The 16,557-nt window shown below is 52.0% G+C and overlaps 15 non-coding genes across 15 annotated transcripts; all 15 read right to left on the bottom strand.

Moving 5' to 3' along the window:
• Positions 1 to 612: 612 nt before the first annotated feature.
• Positions 613 to 685, bottom strand: trnav-aac (transfer RNA valine (anticodon AAC)). Its single transcript has one exon. It is a non-coding gene; the product is annotated as a tRNA-Val (tRNA).
• Positions 686 to 941: 256 nt separating this feature from the next.
• trnas-aga (transfer RNA serine (anticodon AGA)) lies at positions 942 to 1,023 on the bottom strand. The gene has a single exon. It is a non-coding gene; the product is annotated as a tRNA-Ser (tRNA).
• A 296-nt stretch (positions 1,024 to 1,319) lies between these two features.
• On the bottom strand, positions 1,320 to 1,391 carry trnam-cau (transfer RNA methionine (anticodon CAU)). Its single transcript has one exon. It is a non-coding gene; the product is annotated as a tRNA-Met (tRNA).
• Positions 1,392 to 3,226: 1,835 nt separating this feature from the next.
• On the bottom strand, positions 3,227 to 3,299 carry trnav-aac (transfer RNA valine (anticodon AAC)). The gene has a single exon. It is a non-coding gene; the product is annotated as a tRNA-Val (tRNA).
• Positions 3,300 to 3,555: 256 nt separating this feature from the next.
• On the bottom strand, positions 3,556 to 3,637 carry trnas-aga (transfer RNA serine (anticodon AGA)). Its single transcript has one exon. It is a non-coding gene; the product is annotated as a tRNA-Ser (tRNA).
• Positions 3,638 to 3,949: 312 nt separating this feature from the next.
• trnam-cau (transfer RNA methionine (anticodon CAU)) lies at positions 3,950 to 4,021 on the bottom strand. The gene has a single exon. It is a non-coding gene; the product is annotated as a tRNA-Met (tRNA).
• A 1,858-nt stretch (positions 4,022 to 5,879) lies between these two features.
• trnav-aac (transfer RNA valine (anticodon AAC)) lies at positions 5,880 to 5,952 on the bottom strand. The gene has a single exon. It is a non-coding gene; the product is annotated as a tRNA-Val (tRNA).
• A 714-nt stretch (positions 5,953 to 6,666) lies between these two features.
• Positions 6,667 to 6,738, bottom strand: trnam-cau (transfer RNA methionine (anticodon CAU)). The gene has a single exon. It is a non-coding gene; the product is annotated as a tRNA-Met (tRNA).
• A 1,972-nt stretch (positions 6,739 to 8,710) lies between these two features.
• trnav-aac (transfer RNA valine (anticodon AAC)) lies at positions 8,711 to 8,783 on the bottom strand. The gene has a single exon. It is a non-coding gene; the product is annotated as a tRNA-Val (tRNA).
• Positions 8,784 to 9,495: 712 nt separating this feature from the next.
• On the bottom strand, positions 9,496 to 9,567 carry trnav-cac (transfer RNA valine (anticodon CAC)). Its single transcript has one exon. It is a non-coding gene; the product is annotated as a tRNA-Val (tRNA).
• Positions 9,568 to 11,336: 1,769 nt separating this feature from the next.
• trnav-aac (transfer RNA valine (anticodon AAC)) lies at positions 11,337 to 11,409 on the bottom strand. The gene has a single exon. It is a non-coding gene; the product is annotated as a tRNA-Val (tRNA).
• Positions 11,410 to 12,139: 730 nt separating this feature from the next.
• On the bottom strand, positions 12,140 to 12,211 carry trnav-cac (transfer RNA valine (anticodon CAC)). The gene has a single exon. It is a non-coding gene; the product is annotated as a tRNA-Val (tRNA).
• A 1,881-nt stretch (positions 12,212 to 14,092) lies between these two features.
• trnav-aac (transfer RNA valine (anticodon AAC)) lies at positions 14,093 to 14,165 on the bottom strand. The gene has a single exon. It is a non-coding gene; the product is annotated as a tRNA-Val (tRNA).
• Positions 14,166 to 14,421: 256 nt separating this feature from the next.
• On the bottom strand, positions 14,422 to 14,503 carry trnas-aga (transfer RNA serine (anticodon AGA)). Its single transcript has one exon. It is a non-coding gene; the product is annotated as a tRNA-Ser (tRNA).
• Positions 14,504 to 14,804: 301 nt separating this feature from the next.
• On the bottom strand, positions 14,805 to 14,876 carry trnam-cau (transfer RNA methionine (anticodon CAU)). Its single transcript has one exon. It is a non-coding gene; the product is annotated as a tRNA-Met (tRNA).
• Positions 14,877 to 16,557: the final 1,681 nt, after the last annotated feature.

Here is a 16,557-nt window from a genome sequence, read left to right as displayed (position 1 = left end):
TGGTGGTAATGCTGCTGGGGTCTGGTGGTGGAGCTAGTAGGGTCTGGTGGTGGATGGGGTCTGGTGGTAATGCTGCTGGGGTCTGGTGGTGGAGCTAGTGGGGTCTGGTGGTGATGCTGCTGGGGTCTGGTGGAAGCTCCTGGGGTCTGGTGGTGGAAGCTCCTGAGGTCTGGTGGTGGAAGCTCCTGGGGTCTGGTGGTGGAAGCTCCTGGGGTCTGGTGGTGATGCTGCTGGGGTATGGTGGTGGAGCTAGTGGGGTCTGGTGTTGGAAGCTCCTGGGGTCTGGTGGTGGAGCTAGTGGGGTCTGGTGTTAATGCTGCTGGGGTTTGGTGGTGGAGCTAGTGACTTACATGTTTTGAAAAAGGCGGGTATGACGAAAAGATCCTGTAAAAAATCTCTGTAATATGTTTCTTTTTTTCCTGTAAAGTTGGACATTTGAAAGATTAGGTAAATGGGGAATGACTGGCTTTTAATCAGTTGTGGAACTGCAACGAAATTCATTTCTGCATAAGACCCAATGCGAGAAAGAGATGGTCGACCTTCCTGTGCCGAGCACCAAGAAGAGGATTAGAGGGGTTTTCCAAGTCCAAATAATATTATTGCAGTAATACATGTTTCCGCCCAGTTTCGAACAGGGGACCTTTCGCGTGTTAGGCGAACGTGATAACCACTACACTACGGAAACTTGCATGCTTTGAAAATGGCGGGCGTAACGAAAAAAAAATCCTATCTTCAAATCATTCATGTTAGAAATAAATGTGTGATTTCATATAAGTTGTCCTGGTGCGGTAAAATTAAAAATCATCCATCGGTATTACCATGCTGGGTAGAAAATACAAAATGTACCACAAGGGAAGCCAACTGATTACTTTTGAAAGACAGTACTGGATATGATTAATAACTGCAAATTAGGCTGTCGTCTTGCACATTCAAACATTACTCGTTGTTGGCAGGATTCGAACCTGCGCGGGGAATCCCCAATGGATTTCTAGTCCATCGCCTTAACCACTCGGCCACAACAACCTGTCAGCTGTGTGTATGTGTGTGTGTGTGTGTGTGTGTGTGTGTGTGTGTGAATCTTCAGAAATAGACAATTTAGAGTCTTTATTTTAAAATGGTTGGTTTTACTTTATTTTAAAATGGTTGGTTTTACTTTATTAGGTTGAGACATATTTTCATCCTCATTTTGATTAAATGCATTTTCATCAACAGTCAGTGCAGTATGTTCATAGATCATACATCCACTTTCTTGTTTCCAAAAAGCTCTGGATAGATTTCAGTTAATCTCTCACATCTCATGTATGAGAGGATCTCTTAAGTAGCAGAGGATGGTTTCGATCCATCGACCTCTGGGTTATGGGCCCAGCACGCTTCCGCTGCGCCACTCTGCTGTATAACCAGGATGTGACTCCGCCACACAGTGGGGGGGAGGGGGGTAGGGACTTAAAAGCGGGTCCCCTGGTTCGGACGGTGAGCCGGGTCTCTGGGTGGCTCCAGGTGAGCCGGGTTGTTGAGGTTGTTGAGTTGTTGTTGGGGTCTGGTGGTGGAAGCTCCTGAGGTGTGGTGGTGATGCTGCTGGGGTCTGGTGGTGCAGCTAGTGGGGTCTGGTGGTGGAAGCTCCTGGGGTCTGGTGATGGAAGCTCCTGGGGTCAGGTGATGGAAGCTCCTTGGGTCTGGTGATGGAAATTCCTGGGGTCTGGTGGTGGAAGCTCCTGGGGTCTGGTGGTGATGCTGCTGGGGTCTGGTGGTGATGCTGCTGGGGTCTGGTGGTGGAGCTAGTGGTGTCTGGTGGTGGAAGCTCCTGAGGTGTGGTGGTGATGCTGCTGTCGTCTGGTGGTGGAGCTAGTGGTGTCTGGTGGTGGAAGCTCCTGGGGTCAAAGTCCAGAGTGCTAACCATTACACCATGGAACCCTGTTCAGCTTTTATTGTGTTTTTATTGTGGTCCTGAAACCAGAACATGAGTAAAAAACAATATGCGCTTGAGCATCTGACAGAGTGCTGTCCATGGTGCTAGGAGCGTCTGGGTGTTTATGGTACCAGGGCCCTGGTCCTCCAGGCCCAAGGGCTGGCTCTTTCACTCCAGTGGCCGGTCGGTGGGGGGCTTAAAAGCGGGTCCCCGGGTTCGGACGGTGAGCCGGGTCTTTGGGTGGCTCCAGGTGAGCCGGGTTTTTGAGGTTGTTGAGTTGTTGTTAGGGTTTGGTGGTGGAAGCTCCTGAGGTGTGGTGGTGATGCTGCTGGGGTCTGGTGGTGCAGCTAGAGGGGTCTGGTGGTGGAAGCTCCTGGGGTCTGGTGATGGAAGCTCCTGGGGTGTGGTGGTGGAAGCTCCTGGGTTCTGGTGGTGATGCTGCTGGGGTCTGGTGCTGATGCTGCTGGGGTCTGGTGGTGGAAGCTCCTGGGGTCTGGTGGTGGAAGCTCCTGAGGTCTGGTGGTGGAAGCTCCTGGGGTCTGGTGGTGGAAGCTCCTGGGGTCTGGTGGTGGAAGCTCCTGGGGTCTGGTGGTGGAAGCTCCTGGGGTCTGGTGCTGATGCTCCTGGGGTCTGGTGGTGGAGCTAGTAGGGTCTGGTGGTGGATGGTGTCTGGTGGTGATGCTGCTGGGGTCTGGTGGTGGAGCTAGTGGGGTCTTGTGGTGGATGGGGTCTGGTGGTAATGCTGCTGGGGTCTGGTGGTGGAGCTAGTAGGGTCTGGTGGTGGATGGGGTCTGGTGGTAATGCTGCTGGGGTCTGGTGGTGGAGCTAGTGGGGTCTGGTGGTGATGCTGCTGGGGTCTGGTGGAAGCTCCTGGGGTCTGGTGGTGGAAGCTCCTGAGGTCTGGTGGTGGAAGCTCCTGGGGTCTGGTGGTGATGCTGCTGGGGTATGGTGGTGGAGCTAGTGGGGTCTGGTGTTGGAAGCTCCTGGGGTCTGGTGGTGGAGCTAGTGGGGTCTGGTGTTAATGCTGCTGGGGTTTGGTGGTGGAGCTAGTGACTTACATGTTTTGAAAAAGGCGGGCATGACGAAAAGATCCTGTAAAAAATCTCTGTAATATGTTTCTTTTTTTCCTGTAAAGTTGGACATTTGAAAGATTAGGTAAATGGGGAATGACTGGCTTTTAATCAGTTGTGGAACTGCAACGAAATTCATTTCTGCATAAGACCCAATGCGAGAAAGAGATGGTCGACCTTCCTGTGCCGAGCACCAAGAAGAGGATTAGAGGGGTTTTCCAAGTCCAAATAATATTATTGCAGTAATACATGTTTCCGCCCAGTTTCGAACAGGGGACCTTTCGCGTGTTAGGCGAACGTGATAACCACTACACTACGAAAACTTGCATGCTTTGAAAATGGCGGGCGTAACGAAAAAAAAATCCTATCTTCAAATCATTCATGTTAGAAATAAATGTGTGATTTCATATAAGTTGTCCTGGTGCGGTAAAATTAAAAATCATCCATCGGTATTACCATGCTGGGTAGAAAATACAAAATGTACCACAAGGGAAGCCAACTGATTACTTTTGAAAGACAGTACTGGATATGATTAATAACTGCAAATTAGGCAGTCGTCTTGCACATTCAAACATTACTCGTTGTTGGCAGGATTCGAACCTGCGCGGGGAATCCCCAATGGATTTCTAGTCCATCGCCTTAACCACTCGGCCACAACAACCTGTCAGCCGTGTGTATGTGTGTGTGTGTGTGTGTGTGAATCTTCAGAAATAGACAATTTAGAGTCTTTATTTTAAAATGGTTGGTTTTACTTTATTTTAAAATGGTTGGTTTTACTTTATTAGGTTGAGACATATTTTCATCCTCATTTTGATTAAATGCATTTTCATCAACAGCATTTTCATCAACAGTCAGCATCAACAGCCAGTATGTTCATAGTTCATAGATCATACATCCACTTTCTTGTTTCCAAAAAGCTCTGTATAGATTTCAGTTAATCTCTCACATCTCATGTATGAGAGGATCTCTTAAGTAGCAGAGGATGGTTTCGATCCATCGACCTCTGGGTTATGGGCCCAGCACGCTTCCGCTGCGCCACTCTGCTGTATAACCAGGATGTGACTCCGCCACACAGTGATGGGGAGGGGGGTAGGGGACTTAAAAGCGGGTCCCCTGGTTCGGACGGTGAGCCGGGTCTCTGGGTGGCTCCAGGTGAGCCGGGTTGTTGAGGTTGTTGAGTTGTTGTTGGGGTCTGGTGGTGGAAGCTCCCGAGGTGTGGTGGTGATGCTGCTGGGGTCTGGTGGTGCAGCTAGTGGGGTCTGGTGGTGGAAGCTCCTGGGGTCTGGTGATGGAAGCTCCTGGGGTCAGGTGATGGAAGCTCCTTGGGTCTGGTGATGGAAATTCCTGGGGTCTGGTGGTGGAAGCTCCTGGGGTCTGGTGGTGATGCTGCTGGGGTCTGGTGGTGATGCTGCTGGGGTCTGGTGGTGGAGCTAGTGGTGTCTGGTGGTGGAAGCTCCTGAGGTGTGGTGGTGATGCTGCTGTCGTCTGGTGGTGGAGCTAGTGGTGTCTGGTGGTGGAAGCTCCTGGGGTCAAAGTCCAGAGTGCTAACCATTACACCATGGAACCCTGTTCAGCTTTTATTGTGTTTTTATTGTGGTCCTGAAACCAGAACATGAGTAAAAAACAATATGCGCTTGAGCATCTGACAGAGTGCTGTCCATGGTGCTAGGAGCGTCTGGGTGTTTATGGTACCAGGGCCCTGGTCCTCCAGGCCCAAGGGCTGGCTCTTTCACTCCAGTGGCCGGTCGGTGGGGGGCTTAAAAGCGGGTCCCCGGGTTCGGACGGTGAGCCGGGTCTTTGGGTGGCTCCAGGTGAGCCGGGTTTTTGAGGTTGTTGAGTTGTTGTTAGGGTTTGGTGGTGGAAGCTCCTGAGGTGTGGTGGTGATGCTGCTGGGGTCTGGTGGTGCAGCTAGAGGGGTCTGGTGGTGGAAGCTCCTGGGGTCTGGTGATGGAAGCTCCTGGGGTGTGGTGGTGGAATCTCCTGGGTTCTGGTGGTGATGCTGCTGGGGTCTGGTGCTGATGCTGCTGGGGTCTGGTGGTGGAAGCTCCTGGGGTCTGGTGGTGGAAGCTCCTGGGGTCTGGTGGTGGAAGCTCCTGGGGTCTGGTGGTGGAAGCTCCTGGGGTCTGGTGCTGATGCTGCTGGGGTCCGGTGGTGGAGCTAGTGGGGTCTGGTGTTGGAAGCTCCTGGGGTCTGGTGGTGGAGCTAGTAGGGTCTGGTGGTGGATGGGGTCTGGTGGTGATGCTGCTGGGGTCTGGTGGTGGAGCTAGTGGGGTCTTGTGGTGGATGGGGTCTGGTGGTAATGCTGCTGGGGTCTGGTGGTGGAGCTAGTAGGGTCTGGTGGTGGATGGGGTCTGGTGGTAATGCTGCTGGGGTCTGGTGGTGGAGCTAGTGGGGTCTGGTGGTGATGCTGCTGGGGTCTGGTGGAAGCTCCTGGGGTCTGGTGGTGGAAGCTCCTGAGGTCTGGTGGTGGAAGCTCCTGGGGTCTGGTGGTGGAAGCTCCTGGGGTCTGGTGGTGATGCTGCTGGGGTATGGTGGTGGAGCTAGTGGGTTCTGGTGTTGGAAGCTCCTGGGGTCTGGTGGTGGAGCTAGTGGGGTCTGGTGTTAATGCTGCTGGGGTTTGGTGGTGGAGCTAGTGACTTACATGTTTTGAAAAAGGCGGGCATGACGAAAAGTTCCTGTAAAAAATCTCTGTAATATGTTTCTTTTTTTCCTGTAAAGTTGGACATTTGAAAGATTAGGTAAATGAGGAATGACTGGCTTTTAATCAGTTGTGGAACTGCAACGAAATTCATTTCTGCATAAGACCCAATGCGAGAAAGAGATGGTTCACCTTCCTGTGCCGAGCACCAAGAAGAGGATTAGAGGGGTTTTCCAAGTCCAAATAATATTATTGCAGTAACACATGTTTCCGCCCAGTTTCGAACAGGGGACCTTTCGCGTGTTAGGCGAACGTGATAACCACTACACTACGGAAACTTGCATGCTTTGAAAATGGCGGGCGTAACGAAAAAAAAATCCTATCTTCAAATCATTCATGTTAGAAATAAATGTGTGATTTCATATAAGTTGTCCTGGTGCGGTAAAATTAAAAATCATCCATCGGTATTACCATGCTGGGTAGAAAATACAAAATGTACCACAAGGGAAGCCAACTGATTACTTTTGAAAGACAGTACTGGATATGATTAATAACTGCAAATTAGGCAGTCGTCTTGCACATTCAAACATTACTCGTTGTTGGCAGGATTCGAACCTGCGCGGGGAATCCCCAATGGATTTCTAGTCCATCGCCTTAACCACTCGGCCACAAAAACCTGTCAGCTGTGTGTATGTGTGTATGTGTGTGTGTGTGTGTGTGTGTGTGTGTGTGTGTGTGTGTGTGTGTGTGTGTGTGTGTGTGTGTGTGTGTGTGTGTGTGTGTGTGTGTGTGTGTGTGTGTGTGTGTGAATCTTCAGAAATAGACAATTTAGAGTCTTTATTTTAAAATGGTTGGTTTTACTTTATTTTAAAATGGTTGGTTTTACTTTATTAGGTTGAGACATATTTTCATCCTCATTTTGATTAAATGCATTTTCATCAACAGTCAGTGCAGTATGTTCATAGATCATACATCCACTTTCTTGTTTCCAAAAAGCTCTGGATAGATTTCAGTTAATCTCTCACATCTCATGTATGAGAGGATCTCTTAAGTAGCAGAGGATGGTTTCGATCCATCGACCTCTGGGTTATGGGCCCAGCACGCTTCCGCTGCGCCACTCTGCTGTATAACCAGGATGTGACTCCGCCACACAGTGGGGGGGAGGGGGGTAGGGACTTAAAAGCGGGTCCCCTGGTTCGGACGGTGAGCCGGGTCTCTGGGTGGCTCCAGGTGAGCCGGGTTGTTGAGGTTGTTGAGGTTGTTGAGTTGTTGTTGGGGTCTGGTGGTGGAAGCTCCTGAGGTGTGGTGGTGATGCTGCTGGGGTCTGGTGGTGCAGCTAGTGGGGTCTGGTGGTGGAAGCTCCTGGGGTCTGGTGATGGAAGCTCCTGGGGTCAGGTGATGGAAGCTCCTTGGGTCTGGTGATGGAAATTCCTGGGGTCTGGTGGTGGAAGCTCCTGGGGTCTGGTGGTGATGCTGTTGGGGTCTGGTGGAGGAGCTAGTGGTGTCTGGTGGTGGAAGCTCCTGCGGTGTGGTGGTGATGCTGCTGTCGTCTGGTGGTGGAGCTAGTGGTGTCTGGTGGTGGAAGCTCCTGGGGTCAAAGTCCAGAGTGCTAACCATTACACCATGGAACCCTGTTCAGCTTTTATTGTGTTTTTATTGTGGTCCTGAAACCAGAACATGAGTAAAAAACAATATGCGCTTGAGCATCTGACAGAGTGCTGTCCATGGTGCTAGGAGCGTCTGGGTGTTTATGGTACCAGGGCCCTGGTCCTCCAGGCCCAAGGGCTGGCTCTTTCACTCCAGTGGCCGGTCGGTGGGGGGCTTAAAAGCGGGTCCCCGGGTTCGGACGGTGAGCCGGGTCTTTGGGTGGCTCCAGGTGAGCCGGGTTTTTGAGGTTGTTGAGTTGTTGTTAGGGTTTGGTGGTGGAAGCTCCTGAGGTGTGGTGGTGATGCTGCTGGGGTCTGGTGGTGCAGCTAGAGGGGTCTGGTGGTGGAAGCTCCTGGGGTCTGGTGATGGAAGCTCCTGGGGTGTGGTGGTGGAAGCTCCTGGGTTCTGGTGGTGATGCTGCTGGGGTCTGGTGCTGATGCTGCTGGGGTCTGGTGGTGGAAGCTCCTGGGGTCTGGTGGTGGAAGCTCCTGAGGTCTGGTGGTGGAAGCTCCTGGGGTCTGGTGGTGGAAGCTCCTGGGGTCTGGTGGTGGAAGCTCCTGGGGTCTGGTGGTGGAAGCTCCTGGGGTCTGGTGCTGATGCTGCTGGGGTCCGGTGGTGGAGCTAGTGGGGTCTGGTGCTGATGCTGCTGGGGTCCGGTGGTGGAGCTAGTGGGGTCTGGTGTTGGAAGCTCCTGGGGTCTGGTGGTGGAGCTAGTAGGGTCTGGTGGTGGATGGGGTCTGGTGGTGATGCTGCTGGGGTCTGGTGGTGGAGCTAGTAGGGTCTGGTGGTGGATGGGGTCTGGTGGTGATGCTGCTGGGGTCTGGTGGTGGAGCTAGTGGGGTCTTGTGGTGGATGGGGTCTGGTGGTAATGCTGCTGGGGTCTGGTGGTGGAGCTAGTAGGGTCTGGTGGTGGATGGGGTCTGGTGGTAATGCTGCTGGGGTCTGGTGGTGGAGCTAGTGGGGTCTGGTGGTGATGCTGCTGGGGTCTGGTGGAAGCTCCTGAGGTCTGGTGGTGGAAGCTCCTGGGGTCTGGTGGTGGAAGCTCCTGGGGTCTGGTGGTGATGCTGCTGGGGTATGGTGGTGGAGCTAGTGGGGTCTGGTGTTGGAAGCTCCTGGGGTCTGGTGGTGGAGCTAGTGGGGTCTGGTGTTAATGCTGCTGGGGTTTGGTGGTGGAGCTAGTGACTTACATGTTTTGAAAAAGGCGGGCATGACGAAAAGATCCTGTAAAAAATCTCTGTAATATGTTTCTTTTTTTCCTGTAAAGTTGGACATTTGAAAGATTAGGTAAATGAGGAATGACTGGCTTTTAATCAGTTGTGGAACTGCAACGAAATTCATTTCTGCATAAGACCCAATGCGAGAAAGAGATGGTCGACCTTCCTGTGCCGAGCACCAAGAAGAGGATTAGAGGGGTTTTCCAAGTCCAAATAATATTATTGCAGTAATACATGTTTCCGCCCAGTTTCGAACAGGGGACCTTTCGCGTGTTAGGCGAACGTGATAACCACTACACTACGGAAACTTGCATGCTTTGAAAATGGCGGGCGTAACGAAAAAAAAATCCTATCTTCAAATCATTCATGTTAGAAATAAATGTGTGATTTCATATAAGTTGTCCTGGTGCGGTAAAATTAAAAATCATCCATCGGTATTACCATGCTGGGTAGAAAATACAAAATGTACCACAAGGGAAGCCAACTGATTACTTTTGAAAGACAGTACTGGATATGATTAATAACTGCAAATTAGGCAGTCGTCTTGCACATTCAAACATTACTCGTTGTTGGCAGGATTCGAACCTGCGCGGGGAATCCCCAATGGATTTCTAGTCCATCGCCTTAACCACTCGGCCACAAAAACCTGTCAGCTGTGTGTATGTGTGTGTGTGTGTGTGTGTGTGTGTGTGTGTGTGTGTGTGTGTGTGTGTGTGTGTGTGTGTGTGTGTGTGTGTGTGTGTGTGTGTGTGTGTGTGTGTGTGTGTGTGTGTGTGAATCTTCAGAAATAGACAATTTAGAGTCTTTATTTTAAAATGGTTGGTTTTACTTCATTTTAAAATGGTTGGTTTTACTTTATTAGGTTGAGACATATTTTCATCCTCATTTTGATTAAATGCATTTTCATCAACAGTCAGTGCAGTATGTTCATAGATCATACATCCACTTTCTTGTTTCCAAAAAGCTCTGGATAGATTTCAGTTAATCTCTCACATCTCATGTATGAGAGGATCTCTTAAGTAGCAGAGGATGGTTTCGATCCATCGACCTCTGGGTTGTGGGCCCAGCACGCTTCCGCTGCGCCACTCTGCTGTATAACCAGGTTGTGACTCCGCCACACAGTGGGGGGGAGGGGGGGAGGGGACTTAAAAGCGGGTCCCCTGGTTCGGACGGTGAGCCGGGTCTCTGGGTGGCTCCAGGTGAGCCGGGTTGTTGAGGTTGTTGAGTTGTTGTCAGGGTCTGGTGGTGGAAGCTCCTGAGGTGTGGTGGTGATGCTGCTGGGGTCTGATGGTGCAGCTAGTGGGGTCTGGTGGTGGAAGCTCCTGGGGTCTGGTGATGGAAGCTCCTGGGGTCAGGTGATGGAAGCTCCTTAGGTCTGGTGATGGAAATTCCTGGGGTCTGGTGGTGGAAGCTCCTGGGGTCTGGTGGTGATGCTGCTGGGGTCTGGTGGTGATGCTGCTGGGGTCTGGTGGTGGAGCTAGTGGTGTCTGGTGGTGGAAGCTCCTGAGGTGTGGTGGTGATGCTGCTGTCGTCTGGTGGTGGAGCTAGTGGTGTCTGGTGGTGGAAGCTCCTGGGGTCAAAGTCCAGAGTGCTAACCATTACACCATGGAACCCTGTTCAGCTTTTATTGTGTTTTTATTGTGGTCCTGAAACCAGAACATGAGTAAAAAACAATATGCGCTTGACCATCTGACAGAGTGCTGTCCATGGTGCTAGGAGCGTCTGGGTGTTTATGGTACCAGGGCCCTGGTCCTCCAGGCCCAAGGGCTGGCTCTTTCACTCCAGTGGCCGGTCGGTGGGGGGCTTAAAAGCGGGTCCCCGGGTTCGGACGGTGAGCCGGGTCTTTGGGTGGCTCCAGGTGAGCCGGGTTTTTGAGGTTGTTGAGTTGTTGTTAGGGTTTGGTGGTGGAAGCTCCTGAGGTGTGGTGGTGATGCTGCTGGGGTCTGGTGGTGCAGCTAGAGGGGTCTGGTGGTGGAAGCTCCTGGGGTCTGGTGATGGAAGCTCCTGGGGTGTGGTGGTGGAATCTCCTGGGTTCTGGTGGTGATGCTGCTGGGGTCTGGTGCTGATGCTGCTGGGGTCTGGTGGTGGAAGCTCCTGGGGTCTGGTGGTGGAAGCTCCTGGGGTCTGGTGGTGGAAGCTCCTGGGGTCTGGTGGTGGAAGCTCCTGGGGTCTGGTGCTGATGCTGCTGGGGTCCGGTGGTGGAGCTAGTGGGGTCTGGTGTTGGAAGCTCCTGGGGTCTGGTGGTGGAGCTAGTAGGGTCTGGTGGTGGATGGGGTCTGGTGGTGATGCTGCTGGGGTCTGGTGGTGGAGCTAGTGGGGTCTTGTGGTGGATGGGGTCTGGTGGTAATGCTGCTGGGGTCTGGTGGTGGAGCTAGTAGGGTCTGGTGGTGGATGGGGTCTGGTGGTAATGCTGCTGGGGTCTGGTGGTGGAGCTAGTGGGGTCTGGTGGTGATGCTGCTGGGGTCTGGTGGAAGCTCCTGGGGTCTGGTGGTGGAAGCTCCTGAGGTCTGGTGGTGGAAGCTCCTGGGGTCTGGTGGTGGAAGCTCCTGGGGTCTGGTGGTGATGCTGCTGGGGTATGGTGGTGGAGCTAGTGACTTACATGTTTTGAAAAAGGCGGGCATGACGAAAAGATCCTGTAAAAAATCTCTGTAATATGTTTCTTTTTTTCCTGTAAAGTTGGACATTTGAAAGATTAGGTAAATGAGGAATGACTGGCTTTTAATCAGTTGTGGAACTGCAACGAAATTCATTTCTGCATAAGACCCAATGCGAGAAAGAGATGGTCGACCTTCCTGTGCCGAGCACCAAGAAGAGGATTAGAGGGGTTTTCCAAGTCCAAATAATATTATTGCAGTAATACATGTTTCCGCCCAGTTTCGAACAGGGGACCTTTCGCGTGTTAGGCGAACGTGATAACCACTACACTACGGAAACTTGCATGCTTTGAAAATGGCGGGCGTAACGAAAAAAAAATCCTATCTTCAAATCATTCATGTTAGAAATAAATGTGTGATTTCATATAAGTTGTCCTGGTGCGGTAAAATTAAAAATCATCCATCGGTATTACCATGCTGGGTAGAAAATACAAAATGTACCACAAGGGAAGCCAACTGATTACTTTTGAAAGACAGTACTGGATATGATTAATAACTGCAAATTAGGCAGTCGTCTTGCACATTCAAACATTACTCGTTGTTGGCAGGATTCGAACCTGCGCGGGGAATCCCCAATGGATTTCTAGTCCATCGCCTTAACCACTCGGCCACAAAAACCTGTCAGCTGTGTGTATGTGTGTGTGTGTGTGTGTGTGTGTGTGTGTGTGTGTGTGTGTGTGTGTGTGTGTGTGTGTGTGTGTGTGTGTGTGTGTGTGTGTGTGTGTGTGTGTGTGTGTGTGTGTGTGTGTGTGTGTGTGTGTGTGTGAATCTTCAGAAATAGACAATTTAGAGTCTTTATTTTAAAATGGTTGGTTTTACTTCATTTTAAAATGGTTGGTTTTACTTTATTAGGTTGAGACATATTTTCATCCTCATTTTGATTAAATGCATTTTCATCAACAGTCAGTGCAGTATGTTCATAGATCATACATCCACTTTCTTGTTTCCAAAAAGCTCTGGATAGATTTCAGTTAATCTCTCACATCTCATGTATGAGAGGATCTCTTAAGTAGCAGAGGATGGTTTCGATCCATCGACCTCTGGGTTGTGGGCCCAGCACGCTTCCGCTGCGCCACTCTGCTGTATAACCAGGTTGTGACTCCGCCACACAGTGGGGGGGAGGGGGGGAGGGGACTTAAAAGCGGGTCCCCTGGTTCGGACGGTGAGCCGGGTCTCTGGGTGGCTCCAGGTGAGCCGGGTTGTTGAGGTTGTTGAGTTGTTGTCAGGGTCTGGTGGTGGAAGCTCCTGAGGTGTGGTGGTGATGCTGCTGGGGTCTGATGGTGCAGCTAGTGGGGTCTGGTGGTGGAAGCTCCTGGGGTCTGGTGATGGAAGCTCCTGGGGTCAGGTGATGGAAGCTCCTTAGGTCTGGTGATGGAAATTCCTGGGGTCTGGTGGTGGAAGCTCCTGGGGTCTGGTGGTGATGCTGCTGGGGTCTGGTGGTGATGCTGCTGGGGTCTGGTGGTGGAGCTAGTGGTGTCTGGTGGTGGAAGCTCCTGAGGTGTGGTGGTGATGCTGCTGTCGTCTGGTGGTGGAGCTAGTGGTGTCTGGTGGTGGAAGCTCCTGGGGTCAAAGTCCAGAGTGCTAACCATTACACCATGGAACCCTGTTCAGCTTTTATTGTGTTTTTATTGTGGTCCTGAAACCAGAACATGAGTAAAAAACAATATGCGCTTGACCATCTGACAGAGTGCTGTCCATGGTGCTAGGAGCGTCTGGGTGTTTATGGTACCAGGGCCCTGGTCCTCCAGGCCCAAGGGCTGGCTCTTTCACTCCAGTGGCCGGTCGGTGGGGGGCTTAAAAGCGGGTCCCCGGGTTCGGACGGTGAGCCGGGTCTTTGGGTGGCTCCAGGTGAGCCGGGTTTTTGAGGTTGTTGAGTTGTTGTTAGGGTTTGGTGGTGGAAGCTCCTGAGGTGTGGTGGTGATGCTGCTGGGGTCTGGTGGTGCAGCTAGAGGGGTCTGGTGGTGGAAGCTCCTGGGGTCTGGTGATGGAAGCTCCTGGGGTGTGGTGGTGGAAGCTCCTGGGTTCTGGTGGTGATGCTGCTGGGGTCTGGTGCTGATGCTGCTGGGGTCTGGTGGTGGAAGCTCCTGGGGTCTGGTGGTGGAAGCTCCTGAGGTCTGGTGGTGGAAGCTCCTGGGGTCTGGTGGTGGAAGCTCCTGGGGTCTGGTGGTGGAAGCTCCTGGGGTCTGGTGGTGGAAGCTCCTGGGGTCTGGTGCTGATGCTGCTGGGGTCCGGTGGTGGAGCTAGTGGGGTCTGGTGTTGGAAGCTCCTGGGGTCTGGTGGTGGAGCTAGTAGGGTCTGGTGGTGGATGGTGTCTGGTGGTGATGCTGCTGGGGTCTGGTGGTGGAGCTAGTGGGGTCTTGTGGTGGATGGGGTCTGGTGGTAATGCTGCTGGGGTCTGGTGGTGGAGCTAGTAGGGTCTGGTGGTGGATGGGGTCTGGTGGTAATGCTGCTGGGGTCTGGTGGTGGAGCTAGTGGGGTCTGGTGGTGATGCTGCTGGGGTCTGGTGGAAGCTCCTGGGGTCTGGTGGTGGAAGCTCCTGAGGTCTGGTGGTGGAAGCTCCTGGGGTCTGGTGGTGATGCTGCTGGGGTATGGTGGTGGAGCTAGTGGGGTCTGGTGTTGGAAGCTCCTGGGGTCTGGTGGTGGAGCTAGTGGGGTCTGGTGTTAATGCTGCTGGGGTTTGGTGGTGGAGCTAGTGACTTACATGTTTTGAAAAAGGCGGGCATGACGAAAAGATCCTGTAAAAAATCTCTGTAATATGTTTCTTTTTTTCCTGTAAAGTTGGACATTTGAAAGATTAGGTAAATGGGGAATGACTGGCTTTTAATCAGTTGTGGAACTGCAACGAAATTCATTTCTGCATAAGACCCAATGCGAGAAAGAGATGGTCGACCTTCCTGTGCCGAGCACCAAGAAGAGGATTAGAGGGGTTTTCCAAGTCCAAATAATATTATTGCAGTAATACATGTTTCCGCCCAGTTTCGAACAGGGGACCTTTCGCGTGTTAGGCGAACGTGATAACCACTACACTACGAAAACTTGCATGCTTTGAAAATGGCGGGCGTAACGAAAAAAAAATCCTATCTTCAAATCATTCATGTTAGAAATAAATGTGTGATTTCATATAAGTTGTCCTGGTGCGGTAAAATTAAAAATCATCCATCGGTATTACCATGCTGGGTAGAAAATACAAAATGTACCACAAGGGAAGCCAACTGATTACTTTTGAAAGACAGTACTGGATATGATTAATAACTGCAAATTAGGCAGTCGTCTTGCACATTCAAACATTACTCGTTGTTGGCAGGATTCGAACCTGCGCGGGGAATCCCCAATGGATTTCTAGTCCATCGCCTTAACCACTCGGCCACAACAACCTGTCAGCTGTGTGTATGTGTGTGTGTGTGTGTGTGAATCTTCAGAAATAGACAATTTAGAGTCTTTATTTTAAAATGGTTGGTTTTACTTTATTTTAAAATGGTTGGTTTTACTTTATTAGGTTGAGACATATTTTCATCCTCATTTTGATTAAATGCATTTTCATCAACAGTCAGCATCAACAGTCAGCATCAACAGCCAGTATGTTCATAGTTCATACATCCACTTTCTTGTTTCCAAAAAGCTCTGGATAGATTTCAGTTAAGCTCTCACATCTCATGTATGAGAGGATCTCTTAAGTAGCAGAGGATGGTTTCGATCCATCGACCTCTGGGTTATGGGCCCAGCACGCTTCCGCTGCGCCACTCTGCTGTATAACCAGGATGTGACTCCGCCACACAGTGGGGGGGAGGGGGGTAGGGGACTTAAAAGCGGGTCCCCTGGTTCGGACGGTGAGCCGGGTCTCTGGGTGGCTCCAGGTGAGCCGGGTTGTTGAGGTTGTTGAGTTGTTGTTGGGGTCTGGTGGTGGAAGCTCCTGAGGTGTGGTGGTGATGCTGCTGGGGTCTGGTGGTGCAGCTAGTGGGGTCTGGTGGTGAAAGCTCCTGGGGTCTGGTGATGGAAGCTCCTGGGGTCAGGTGATGGAAGCTCCTTGGGTCTGGTGATGGAAATTCCTGGGGTCTGGTGGTGGAAGCTCCTGGGGTCTGGTGGTGATGCTGCTGGGGTCTGGTGGTGATGCTGCTGGGGTCTGGTGGTGGAGCTAGTGGTGTCTGGTGGTGGAAGCTCCTGAGGTGTGGTGGTGATGCTGCTGTCGTCTGGTGGTGGAGCTAGTGGTGTCTGGTGGTGGAAGCTCCTGGGGTCAAAGTCCAGAGTGCTAACCATTACACCATGGAACCCTGTTCAGCTTTTATTGTGTTTTTATTGTGGTCCTGAAACCAGAACATGAGTAAAAAACAATATGCGCTTGAGCATCTGACAGAGTGCTGTCCATGGTGCTAGGAGCGTCTGGGTGTTTATGGTACCAGGGCCCTGGTCCTCCAGGCCCAAGGGCTGGCTCTTTCACTCCAGTGGCCGGTCGGTGGGGGGCTTAAAAGCGGGTCCCCGGGTTCGGACGGTGAGCCGGGTCTTTGGGTGGCTCCAGGTGAGCCGGGTTTTTGAGGTTGTTGAGTTGTTGTTAGGGTTTGGTGGTGGAAGCTCCTGAGGTGTGGTGGTGATGCTGCTGGGGTCTGGTGGTGCAGCTAGAGGGGTCTGGTGGTGGAAGCTCCTGGGGTCTGGTGATGGAAGCTCCTGGGGTGTGGTGGTGGAATCTCCTGGGTTCTGGTGGTGATGCTGCTGGGGTCTGGTGCTGATGCTGCTGGGGTCTGGTGGTGGAAGCTCCTGGGGTCTGGTGGTGGAAGCTCCTGGGGTCTGGTGGTGGAAGCTCCTGGGGTCTGGTGCTGATGCTGCTGGGGTCCGGTGGTGGAGCTAGTGGGGTCTGGTGTTGGAAGCTCCTGGGGTCTGGTGGTGGAGCTAGTAGGGTCTGGTGGTGGATGGGGTCTGGTGGTGATGCTGCTGGGGTCTGGTGGTGGAGCTAGTGGGGTCTTGTGGTGGATGGGGTCTGGTGGTAATGCTGCTGGGGTCTGGTGGTGGAGCTAGTAGGGTCTGGTGGTGGATGGGGTCTGGTGGTAATGCTGCTGGGGTCTGGTGGTGGAGCTAGTGGGGTCTGGTGGTGATGCTGCTGGGGTCTGGTGGAAGCTCCTGGGGTCTGGTGGTGGAAGCTCCTGAGGTCTGGTGGTGGAAGCTCCTGGGGTCTGGTGGTGGAAGCTCCTGGGGTCTGGTGGTGATGCTGCTGGGGTATGGTGGTGGAGCTAGTGGGGTCTGGTGTTGGAAGCTCCTGGGGTCTGGTGGTGGAGCTAGTGGGGTCTGGTGTTAATGCTGCTGGGGTTTGGTGGTGGAGCTAGTGACTTACATGTTTTGAAAAAGGCGGGCATGACGAAAAGATCCTGTAAAAAATCTCTGTAATATGTTTCTTTTTTTCCTGTAAAGTTGGACATTTGAAAGATTAGGTAAATGAGGA

Source organism: Cololabis saira, unplaced genomic scaffold (genome assembly GCF_033807715.1).
Source record: "Cololabis saira isolate AMF1-May2022 unplaced genomic scaffold, fColSai1.1 scf048, whole genome shotgun sequence".
In the NCBI taxonomy this organism is placed as follows: Eukaryota; Metazoa; Chordata; class Actinopteri; order Beloniformes; family Belonidae; genus Cololabis; species Cololabis saira.
Note: the sequence above shows the minus strand (reverse complement) of the source record. Positions and strands in the feature narration are given on the sequence as shown.